The following is a 12412-nucleotide window of genomic DNA, read 5'->3' as shown; positions in this document are numbered from 1 at the left end:
CTATCATAACCTACACTGACATAACCTCTCATAACCTATTATAAACTACTCTGACATAACCTGTCATAACCTACCCTTACATAATCTATCATAACCTACTCTGACATAACCTATCATAACCTACTCTGACATAACCTATCATAACCTACCCTGACATAACCTATTATAACCTACCATAACCTATTATAACCCACTCTGTCATAACCTATCATAACTTACTCTGACATAATCAATCATAACCTACACTGACATAACCTATCATAACCTTTTCTGACATAACCTATCATAACCTACCCTGACATTATCTGTCATAATCTACGCTGACATAACCTATCGTAACCTACACTGACATAATGGCGGGACGGGGCGGGGTGGGGCGAGTCGGGGCGGGGCAGGGCGGGGCGAGTCGGGGCGGGGCAGGGCGGGGTCGGGGCAGAGCGTGGCAGGGCGGGGCGGGACATGGGAAGGTGATCTATAGTTCATAAGAGTTTCTCACTCCTTATCACAGTTCACAATAAAAGTAACTCAAAAATTACTTAAAATTCAGGATCAGTCGAATGTGAGGTGTGCGTAAGGGCGTGCGTATGTGTCTGCGTGCGTGTGCACTGCGTATAACCAAACATGATTCCCTCTCCCCCTCGCCGCCGGGGAGAGGCGGGGCCGGAGCTATAGTATAATACAATGGAAAAGCTAGGTTATGTCAATTATTCTCTCTCTCTCTCTCTCTCTCTCTCTCTCTCTCTCTCTCTCTCTCTCTCTCTCTCTCTCTCTCTCTCTCTCTCTCTCTCTCTCTCTCTCTCTCTCTCTCTCTCTCCCTCTCTCTCTCTCTCTCTGTCTCTCTCTCTCTTTAGAGCTTGTAGAATACACACACACACACACACACACACACACGAGGTATGATAAAGCTCATGGAGCAGAGGGAGAGAGGACCTAGTAGCAGTCGGTGAAGAGGCGGGGCCAGGAGCTGAGTCTCGACCCCTGCAACCACAATTAGATGAGTACACACACACACACACACTCACACACACACACACACACATATCACACACACACACACTCCACATACACTCACACACACACACATAAAACACATACACACACACACACACACACATACACACACACACACACACACACACACACACACACACACACACACACACACACACACACACACACACACACACACACACACACACACACACACACAGGAAAACCTCATGCATCAACACATCAGGGACACTACCAGAGAACGAGGGGAGGATGAACCAGCTAAACTGGACCTTGTGTTCACCCTGAGTAGCTCAGACGTTGATGACATCACATATGAGAGGCCCCTCGGAGCTAGTGACCACGTAGTCCTGAGTTTTGATTACATAGCAGAGTTACAGGTGGAGAGGGTAACAGGAGTCGAATGGGAAAAGCCAAACTATAAAAGGGTAGACTACACAGGCATGAGGAATTTCCTGCGGGAGGTTCAGTGGGACAGAGAAATGGCAGGAAAGACAGAAAATGAAAAGATGGAGTATGTAACACCAAAATGCAAGGAGGCAGATTAAAGGTTTGTTCCCAAGGGCAACAGAAACAATGGGAAGACCGAAGCGAGTCCTTGGTTTACCCGAAGGTGCAGGGAGGCAAAAACTAAGTGCATTAGAGAATGGTAGAGGTATAGAAGGCAAAGGACCCAGGAAAACAAGATCAGTCAAAGAGCCAGAAACGAGTATGCACAGATAGGGAGGGAGGCCCAGCGACAGTACGAATATGACATAGCATCGAATGTCAAGTCTGACCCGAAACTGCTGTTTAGCCACATTAGGAGAAAGACAACAGTCAAAGACCAGGCGATCAGGCTGAGGAAATATTACAACCCAGGAGTCCAAATGGCCTGTTATCCTGGGTGTAAAGGGAGCAAAATAAACACAGCAGAAAACTTTTGACTTATATTATCCTTCACCAATTTAGAACAGAAGTATGTACACTATATACACTATGTACAGCGATAGGTATTAGTGCACTCCACGGTAAGCAAGGCAGAATAGAAGCCACTAGAGAGCAGACCATGCTTCAACCAGCTCTAGAATGGGAATGACAAGGGCAGACCGGAGAGTGGTACCCACATAACCTCTGCGATTGCAAAAACCATCTTCTCATTGGCTGGATCCTGGGTACTGGTTGAACGACGGGGCCCCATCGTCAACCCTCAGTCACCTGGTTCGCTGGTTGGGGGAGATAGCCTGTAAATGAGGGTGTGTACATGCGCCGAATAAAGGTTACGTACTCTTTGCATACCACAGGAAAGAAGGTGGGGAACTCACAAGAAACGATCAAGAGGTATGCGAGGAGCTCAACGGGAGATTTAAGGAAGTATTCACAGTGGAGACAGGAAGGACTCTGGGAAGACAGGACAGAGGGGGACACCAACAGATGCTGGACGATATGCACACAACTGAGGAGGAGGTGAAGAAGCTGCTAAGTGACCTTGATACCTCGAAGGCAATGAGACTGGACAACATCTCCCTGTGGGTCCTCAGGGAGGGAGCAGATATACTGTGTGTGCCATTAACCACAATCTTCAACACATCCCTTGAAACTGAGCAACTACCTGAGGTATGGAAGACCGCAAATGTAGTTCCCATTTTTAAAAAAGGAGACAGAAAAGAGGCACTTAATTACAGACCAGTGTCACTGACGTGTATAGTATGCCAAGTCATGGAGAAGATTATCAGGAGGAGAGTGGTGGAGCACCTGGAACGGAACAAGATTATAAACGTTAACCAGCACGGATTCATGGAAGGCAAATCCTGTGTCACAAACCTTCTGGAGTTCTATGACAAAGTTACAGAAGTGCGACACGAGAAAGAGGGGTGGGTTGACTGCATTTTCTTGGACTGAAAGAAGGCCTTCGACACAGTCATAGTCATAGAGTCGTCAGGAAGTGGAATGGCCTACTAAGTGATGTAGTGGAGGCAGGAACCATACATACCTTTAAGACGAGGTATGACAAAGCTCTGGAGGCAGAGAGAGAGAGGACTAGTAGCGATCAGTGAAGAGGCGGGGCCAGGAGCTGTGTCTCGACACCTGCAACCACAATTAGGTGAGTACACACAAACACACACACACAAACACACACACAAGAGATTCAAAGAAGTGTTCACAGAGGAGACAGAAGGGACTCCAGAAAGACGGAGAGGTGGGGCACACCAAGTGCTGGACACAGTGCACACAACCGAGGAAGAAGTGAAGAGGCTTCTGAGTGAGCTAGATACCTCAAAGGCAATGGGGCCAGATAACATCTCCCCATGGGTATTGAGAGAGAAAGCAGAGGCGCTATGTGTACCCCTAACAACAATATTCAATACATCTATCGAAACAGGGAGATTGCCTGAGGCATGGAAGACAGCAAATGTAGTCCCAATCTTTAAAAAAGGAGACAGACATGAAGCATTAAACTACAGACCAGTGTCACTGACATGTATAGTATGCAAAATCATGGAGAAGATTATCAGGAGAAGAGTGGTGGAACACCTAGAAAGGAATGATCTCATCAACAGCAGCCAACATGGTTTCAGGGACGGGAAATCCTGTGTCACAAACCTACTGGAGTTCTACGACATGGTGACAGCAGTAAGACAAGAGAGAGAGGGGTGGGTGGATTGCATTTTCTTGGACTGCAAGAAGGCGTTTGACACAGTTCCACACAAGAGATTGGTGCAAAAACTGGAGGACCAAGCAGGGATAACAGGGAAGGCACTACAATGGATCAGGGAATACTTGTCAGGAAGACAGCAGCGAGTCATGGTACGTGGCGAGGTGTCAGAGTGGGCACCTGTGACCAGCGGGGTCCCGCAGGGGTCAGTCCTAGGACCAGTGCTGTTTCTGGTATTTGTGAACGACATGACGGAAGGAATAGACTCTGAGGTGTCCCTGCTAGCAGATGACGTGAAGTTGATGAGAAGAATTCACTCGATCGAAGACCAGGCAGAACTACAAAGGGATCTGGACAGGCTGCAGACCTGGTCCAGCAATTGGCTCCTGGAGTTCAATCCCACCAAGTGCAAAGTCATGAAGATTGGGGAAGGGCAAAGAAGGCCGCAGACGGAGTACAGTCTAGGGGGTCAGAGACTACAAACCTCACTCAAGGAAAAAGATCTTGGGGTGAGTATAACACCAGGCACATCTCCTGAAGCGCACATCAACCAAATAACTGCTGCAGCATATGGGCGCCTAGCAAACCTCAGAACAGCATTCCGACATCTTAATAAGGAATCATTCAGGACCCTGTACACCGTGTACGTTAGGCCCATATTGGAGTATGCGGCACCAGTTTGGAACCCACACCTAGCCAAGCACGTGAAGAAACTAGAGAAAGTGCAAAGGTTTGCAACAAGACTAGTCCCATTGTTTCATACTATGGAACAATGCTCTTCTCCAGACTGAGGGACTGACCACCTCAAAACTTTAAGGTTGATGGACTGATTACATCGTCTTCAAGTATCTTCTGCTTCTATCAATTTTTCTGTACTTGACTGAAGAAGCCTACTGTGTAGGCGATACGTTTCATAATAAAGATACCTAACTGTTGCATATGTGTCTTACCTAACAAGACTAGTCCCAGAGCTAAGAGGTATGTCCTACGAGGAGAGGTTAAGGGAAATCAACCTGACGACACTGGAGGACAGGAGAGATAGGGGGGACATGATAACGACATACAAAATACTGAGAGGAATTGACAAGGTGGACAAAGACAGGATGTTCCAGAGATTGGACACAGTAACAAGGGGACACAGTTGGAAGCTGAAGACACAGATGAATCACAGGGATGTTAGGAAGTATTTCTTCAGCCACAGAGTAGTCAGTAAGTGGAATAGTTTGGGAAGCGATGTAGTGGAGGCAGGATCCATACATAGCTTTAAGCAGAGGTATGATAAAGCTCACGGCTGAGGGAGAGTGACCTAGTAGCGATCAGTGAAGAGGCGGGGCCAGGAGCTCGGACTCGACCCCCGCAACCTCAACTAGGTGAGTACAACTAGGTGAGTACACACACACACATTCACAAACAAACACACACACACACACACATACACACACACACACACACACACACACACACACACACACACACACACACACACACATAAACAAACACACACACACGCGCGTGACAGAAAGAACAGGCAACAAGGGGGGGTTGGCCTGTATGTCAAAGAGTCGCTCATTTGCACAGAGATACTGAATACCACAAATGATGTAGCTGAAGTTCTGACAATAAAAATCGAGAACCAAAACTTAGTCACTATAACTGTATATAAGCCACCGGATGCAACTTCCCAACAGTTCAAAGAACAACTGTCAAAAATCGACTCCTTTCTGGATAACTTTCCAGCCCCATCCCCAAACATCTTGCTGCTTGGTGACTTCAATCTAAGACACACAAAATGGAAGAATATAGCAAATAATGTCGTAGCAGAAATAATCCCTGGAGGTAGCTCAGATGAAAGGTCACACACACAGGAGCTGCTGAATTTCTGCAACAAACACACCCTAAGTCAGCAGATAGTGGAGCCAACAAGACTGGAGAACACACTGGACCTCATTTTCACAAATAATGAGGACCTGGTAAGGAATATAACTATATCAAAAACAACAAATTCTGATCACAATCTATTCGAAGTCCAGACTTGCATGCACAAGAGTCCTGAACGGCAAGTTGCATACAGTTATGAGGGTACCTTTACCAAATTCAACTTCAACAACAAGAACATCGTCTGGGATCAGGTAAACTATGCCCTAAATGAAACATGCTGGGAGGATATCTTAAATTACATGGACCCTAACCAATGCCTCGAAAGGATCACCCTCCTGGTAGCTGAAGTATGTTCAAGGTATATTCCTATAAGACAAAGGAAAAGAAGAAGTAAACTGGAGAGAGAGAGACGCTCCCTCTACAGGAGAAGAAGAAGAATAATTGAGCTCCTCAAGAATGCCAGATTATCTGATACATGAAAGAAAGTGCTAAACAGGGAAGTGGAAAATATTGAGCTGAAGTTAAAGGACTCATACAGGATCCAGGAGAGACAAGAGGAGCTAAAAGCGATTAATGAAATTGAAAGAAATTCAAAATATTTCTTTTCATATGCCAAAAACAAGTCAAAAACCACTTCAAGTATAGGGCCCTTGCTCAGACAAGATGGATCCTACACTGACGACAACATAGAAATGAGCGAGATACTGAAATTGCAGTATGACTCAGTGTTCAGCGAGCTACTAACCAGTTTAAAGATAGATGATCCAAACAATTTTTTCATGAATGAGCCTCCAAACCCTGTCAATGTAGGCCAGATTTGTGACATAACTTTAACTCCACTAGACTTTGAGAAAGCCATCGACGTCATGCCCATGCACTCAGCCCCAGGCCCAGACTCGTGGAACTCGGTGTTCATTAAAAACTGCAAGAAACCTCTCTCACGGGCCCTAAGTATGCTATGGAGAAGGAGCTTAGACACAGGCGAGATTCCACAGTCACTAAAAACAACAGATATAGCCCCACTCCATAAATGTGGCAGCAAAGCAGTAGCTAAGAACTATAGACCAATAGCTTTAACGTCCCACATCATAAAAATCTTTGAAAGAGTTCTAAGAAGCAGAATAGCAAACCACCTGGACTCCCAAAAATTGCACAACCCAGGGCAACATGGTTTCAGAGCAGGTCGCTCCTGCCTTTCGCAACTGCTAGACCACTATGATATGGTCCTAGATACACTGGAAAACAAACAGAATGCGGATGTAGTATACACAGACTTTGTAAAAACCTTTGACAAGTGCGACCATGGTGTAATAGCACACAAAATGCGTGCTAAAGGGATAACCGGCAAAGTAGGCAGATGGATCTTCAACTTTCTAACCAATCGCACACAAAGAGTAGTGGTAAACAGAGTTAAATCTATAGTAAAGAGCTCTGTCCCACAAGGCACAGTACTCGCACCTATCCTGTTCCTTATTCTCATATCAGACATAGACAGAGATGTAAACCACAGCGCTGTATCATCTTTTGCAGACGATACTAGGAACTGCATGAGACTGTCATCCATTGAGGACACGGCAAAGCTCCAAGAAAATATAAACCAAGTTTTCCGATGGGCAACAGAGAACAATATGATGTTCAATGAAGACAAATTCCAACTACTCCATTATGTAAAGTAAAAGGACACAAGTGCAACTAATGTGACATTTATTGTGGCAACGTTTCGCTCTCCAGGAGCTTTATCAAGCCATTACAAACAATACACGGACACAGAGGGTATATAAAGGCTCAGAGTGAGGTGCAATACTAGTTCACTAGTGGTAGCGGTAGTAGTAGTAGTAGTAGTAGTAGTAGTGGTAGTGACAAAAGTAATACAATATGGTAGAGCAATTAATTCGTACATGAGTAAAAGGATATAAAAGCTATTACTTGGGTAACATAAAAATAGTTTGGACAAATATAGAGTGGTAAGAGGCAGCTTGTTTCAGTGTTCACTCTCTGTAATGTGCTTTGTGTAGTATAACAGGAGAGACTATGTGATGGCAGGGTTTACTGTTTTCAGGAGGATTCTTGCTAAGACTTCGGAGATGGTGAAGCTGCCGTTGTTTTGTTTAATTGTATTTGAAACAGCGATCAGTGCTGATTCGAGGCACTTGCGTCTGCGGAAATTAGTTTCTTTGATCACTAATTGAGAGTCTCTGAATTTCATGAGATGATTGGTGGAATTTCGGTGTTGTACACAGGCGTTGTTCAAGTTATCGTTCCTACATGCGTAAATGTGTTCATTGAGGCGGGTGTCGAGGTTTCTTGCTGTTTCACCTACGTAAATCTTGTCACAGCCTCCACAGGGTATAGTGTAAACTCCTGCATTGACTGGTTCGTGGTGCTTGGATTTTGTCCTGGTTAGATCCTTTATTGAAGTGTAATGGCTTGATAAAGCTCCTGGAGAGCGAAACGTTGCCACAATAAATGTCACATTAGTTGCACTTGTGTCCTTTTACTTTACATATTGTCGGTAATTCTACCAACTTTATTACTCCATTATGGAAAACTTGAGGAAATAATAACTAGAACTGAGTATACTACAAACTCCAATCACACAACAGAGTGGAAAGTAATGTGAAGGACCTGGGTGTGGCAATGTCCGAAGACCTCACCTTCAAGGACCACAACAATGCCACTATCACATCTGCGAGGAAACTGATAGGATGGATAATGAGAACATTCAAGACAAGAGATGCTAAGCCAATGGTGATCCTTTCTAAATCACTTATTCTTTCTAGGCTGGAATACTGCTGTACATTAATATCCCCATTCAAGGCAGGTGGAATTGCAGAGCTAGAGAGTGTACAGAGAACCTTTACTGCACGTATAAGTTCCATCAAACACCTTAACTACCGGGGAGCGCCTGGAAGCACTTACTTGACTTGTACTCACTAGAGCGCAGGCGAGAGAGATATATCATAATCTACACCTGGAAGATTCTGGAGGGACTGGTCCCTAATATGCACACAGCAATCACTCCATACGAAAGCAAAAGACTTGGCAGGCGATGCAACATACCCCCAGGGAAAAGTAGGGGCGTCACTTGTACACTATGAGAAAACACATTAAGTGTCCGGGGCCCAAGACTGTTCAACAGCCTCCCACCAGCAATAAGGGGCATTACGGGAAGACCCCTGGTTGTCTTCAAGAGGGAGCGGGACAGATACCTAAAGATGGTGCCTGATCAGCCGGGCTGTGGTTCGTACGTTGGATTGCGTGCGGCCAGCAGTAACAGCCTCGTTGATCAGGCCCTGATCCACCCGGAGGCCTGGTCGTGGACCGGGCCGCGGGGGCGTTGATCCCCGGAATGCCCTCCAAGTAGGTAGACACACACACAAAAAAAAGCACACACACACACACACACACACACACACACACACACACACACACACACACAAGGTTCAGGGAGAGTGACCTAGTAGCGATCAGTGAAGAGGCGGGGCCAGGAGCTCGGACTCGACCCCTGCAACCTCAACTAGGTGAGTACAACTAGGTGAGTACACACACAGTATGGGGCACCAGTTTGGAACCCACACCTAGCCAAGCACGTAAAGAAACTAGAGAAAGTGCAAAGGTTTGCAACAAGACTAGTCCCAGAGCTAAGAGGTATGTCCTACGAGGAGAGGTTAAGGGAAATCAACCTGACGACACTGGAGGACAGGAGGGATAGGGGAGACATGATAACGACATACAAAATACTGAGAGAAATTGACAAGGTGGACAAAGACAGGATGTTCTAGAGACTGGACACAGTAACAAGGGGACACAGTTGGAAGTTGAAGACACAGATGAATCATAGGGATGTTAGGAAGTATTTCTTCAGGCACAGAGTAGCCAGTAAGTGGAATAGTTTGGGAAGCGATGTAGTGGAGGCAGGATCCATACATAGCTTTAAGCAGAGGTATGATAAAGCTAACGGTTCAGGGAGAGCGACCTAGTAACGACCAGTGAAGAGGCGGAGCCAGGAGCTAGGACTCGACCCCTGCAACCTCAACGAGGTGAGAACTAGGTGAGTACACACACACACACACACACACACACACACACACACACACACACACACACACACAGCAGAGAAAAGTTGCTGGTTATGGGGGATTTCAACCACAGGGAGATTGACTGGGAAAACCTGGAGCCACATGGGGGTCCCGAAACATGGAGAGCCAGGATGTTGGACGTGGTGCTGGAAAACCTCATGCACCAACATGTTAAGGACACTACCAGAGTGAGAGGGGAGGATGAACCAGCAAGATTGGACCTTGTGTTCACCCTGGGCAGCTCAGACATTGAGGACATCAAGTATGAGAGTCCCCTAGGAGCTAGCGACCACGTAGTTCTGTGCTTTGAATACATAGTAGAGCTGCAAGTGGAGAGAATAACAGGAGTAGAATGGGAAAAGCCTGACTATAAAAGAGGGGACTACATAGGGTTGAAGAACTTCCTGCGGGAGGTCCAGTGGGACAGAGAACTGGCAGGAAAGCCAGTAAATGAAATGATGGAATATGTAGCAACAAAATGCAAGGAGGCAGTGGAAAGGTTCATTCCCAAGGGCAACAGTAACAACGGGAAGACCAGAACAAGCCCCTGGTTCACCCGACGGTGTAAGGAGGCAAAAACAAAGTGCAATAGAGAATGGAAAAAGTACAGAAGGCAGAGAACACACGAAAATAGGGAGATCAGTCGCAGAGCCAGGAATGAGTACGCACAGGTAAGGAGGGAGGCCCAACGACAGTATGAAAATGACATAGCATCGAGAATCAAGACTGACCCGAAACTGTTGTATAGCCACATCAAGAGGAAGACAACAGTCAAAGACCAGGTGATCAGATTAAGGACAGAAGGTGGAGAACTCACAAGAAATGATCAGGAGGTATGTGAGGAGCTGAACAGGAGATTTAAGGAAGTTTTTACAGTAGAGACAGGAAGGGCTGTGGGAAGACAGAACAGAAGGGAACATCAAGAGGGAATATACCAACAAGTGTTGGATGACATACGAACAACTGAGGAGGAGGTGAAGAAGCTCTTAAGTGACCTTGACACCTCAAAGGCGATGGGACCGGACAACATCTCCCCATGGGCCCTTAGAGAAGGAGCAGAGATGCTGTGTGTGCCTCTAACCACAATCTTCAACACATCCCTTGAAACTGGTCAACTACCTGAGAAATGGAAGACAGCTAATGTAGTCCCCATATTTAAGAAAGGAAACAGAAACGAGGCACTAAACTACAGACCTGTCTCTCTGACATGTATTGTGTGCAAAGTCATGGAGAAGATTATCAGGAGGAGAGTGGTCGAACACCTGGAAAGGAACAAGATTATAAATGAAAACCAGCATGGGTTCATGGGAGGCAAATCTTGTATCACAAACCTCCTGGAGTTTTATGACAAGGTAACAGAAGTAAGACACGAGAGAGAGGGTTGAGTAGATTGCGTTTTCCTAGACTGCAGGAAGGCCTTTGACACAGTTCCCCACAAGAGATTAGTGCAGAAGCTGGAGGATCAGGCACACGTAAAAGGAAGGGCACTGCAATGGATAAGGGAATACCTGACAGGGAGGCAGCAACGAGTCATGGTACGTGAAGAGGTATCACAGTGGGCGCCTGTTACAAGCGGGGTCCCACAGGGGTCAGTTCTAGGACCAGTGCTATTTTTGATATATGTGAACGACATGATGGAAGGAATAGACTCTGAAGTGTCCCTGTTCGCAGATGACGTGAAGTTGATGAGAAGAATTAAATCGGACGAGGATGAGGCAGGACTGCAAAGAGACCTGGAGAGGCTGGACATGTGGTCCAGTAACTGGCTTCTCGAATTCAATCCAGCCAAATGCAAAGTCATGAAGATTGGGGAGGGGCAAAGAAGACCGCAGACAGAGTATAGGCTAGGTGGACAAAGACTACAGACCTCACTCAGGGAGAAAGACCTTGGGGTGACCATAACACCGAGCACATCACCGGAGGCACACATCAACCAAATAACCGCTGCAGCATACGGGCGCCTGGCAAACCTGAGAATAGCGTTCCGATACCTTAATAAGGAATCGTTCAAGACACTGTACACTGTGTATGTTAGGCCCATACTGGAGTATGCAGCACCAGTCTGGAACCCACACCTGGTCAAGCACGTCAAGAAGTTAGAGAAAGTACAAAGGTTTGCAACAAGGCTAGTCCCAGAGCTCAAGGGAATGTCGTACGAGGAAAGGTTAAGGGAAATCGGACTGACGACACTGGAGGACAGAAGGGTCAGGGAAGACATGATAACGACATACAAGATACTGCGGGGAATAGACAAGGTGGACAGAGATAGGATGTTCCAGAGAGGGGACACAGGGACAAGGGGTCACAACTGGAAGCTGAAGACTCAGACGAGTCACAGGGACGTTAGGAAGTATTTCTTCAGTCATAGAGTTGTCAGCAAGTGGAATAGCCTAGCAAGTGAAGTAGTGGAGGCAGGAACCATACATAGTTTTAAGAAGAGGTATGACAAAGCTCAGGAAGCAGAGAGAGAGAGGATCCAGTAGCGATCAGTGAAGAGGCGGGGCCAGGAGCTGAGTCTCGACCCCTGCAACCACAATTAGGTGAGTACACACACACACACACACACACACACACACAAGGTTGAAAGCAGACCAACTACACGAGGGTCATTAAGGCTACACGGATTAAGGTAAACACCAAGCAGATTTGAGTGAGAGACAAACCTCACGGTATATAACCTGGTTTAGCTGTACATTAGGAGACACACACCAGCTTGGGATCTACTAAGTTTCTCATTACGTTTCTTTCACTACATTGCTTCTTAAGATGTGTTTGTAATTGCATCCCGAAAGGCCTAGAACAGTATCAT

This window comes from Cherax quadricarinatus, chromosome 15 (assembly GCF_038502225.1).
Source record: "Cherax quadricarinatus isolate ZL_2023a chromosome 15, ASM3850222v1, whole genome shotgun sequence".
NCBI classification, from domain to species: Eukaryota; Metazoa; Arthropoda; class Malacostraca; order Decapoda; family Parastacidae; genus Cherax; species Cherax quadricarinatus.
Note: the sequence above shows the minus strand (reverse complement) of the source record.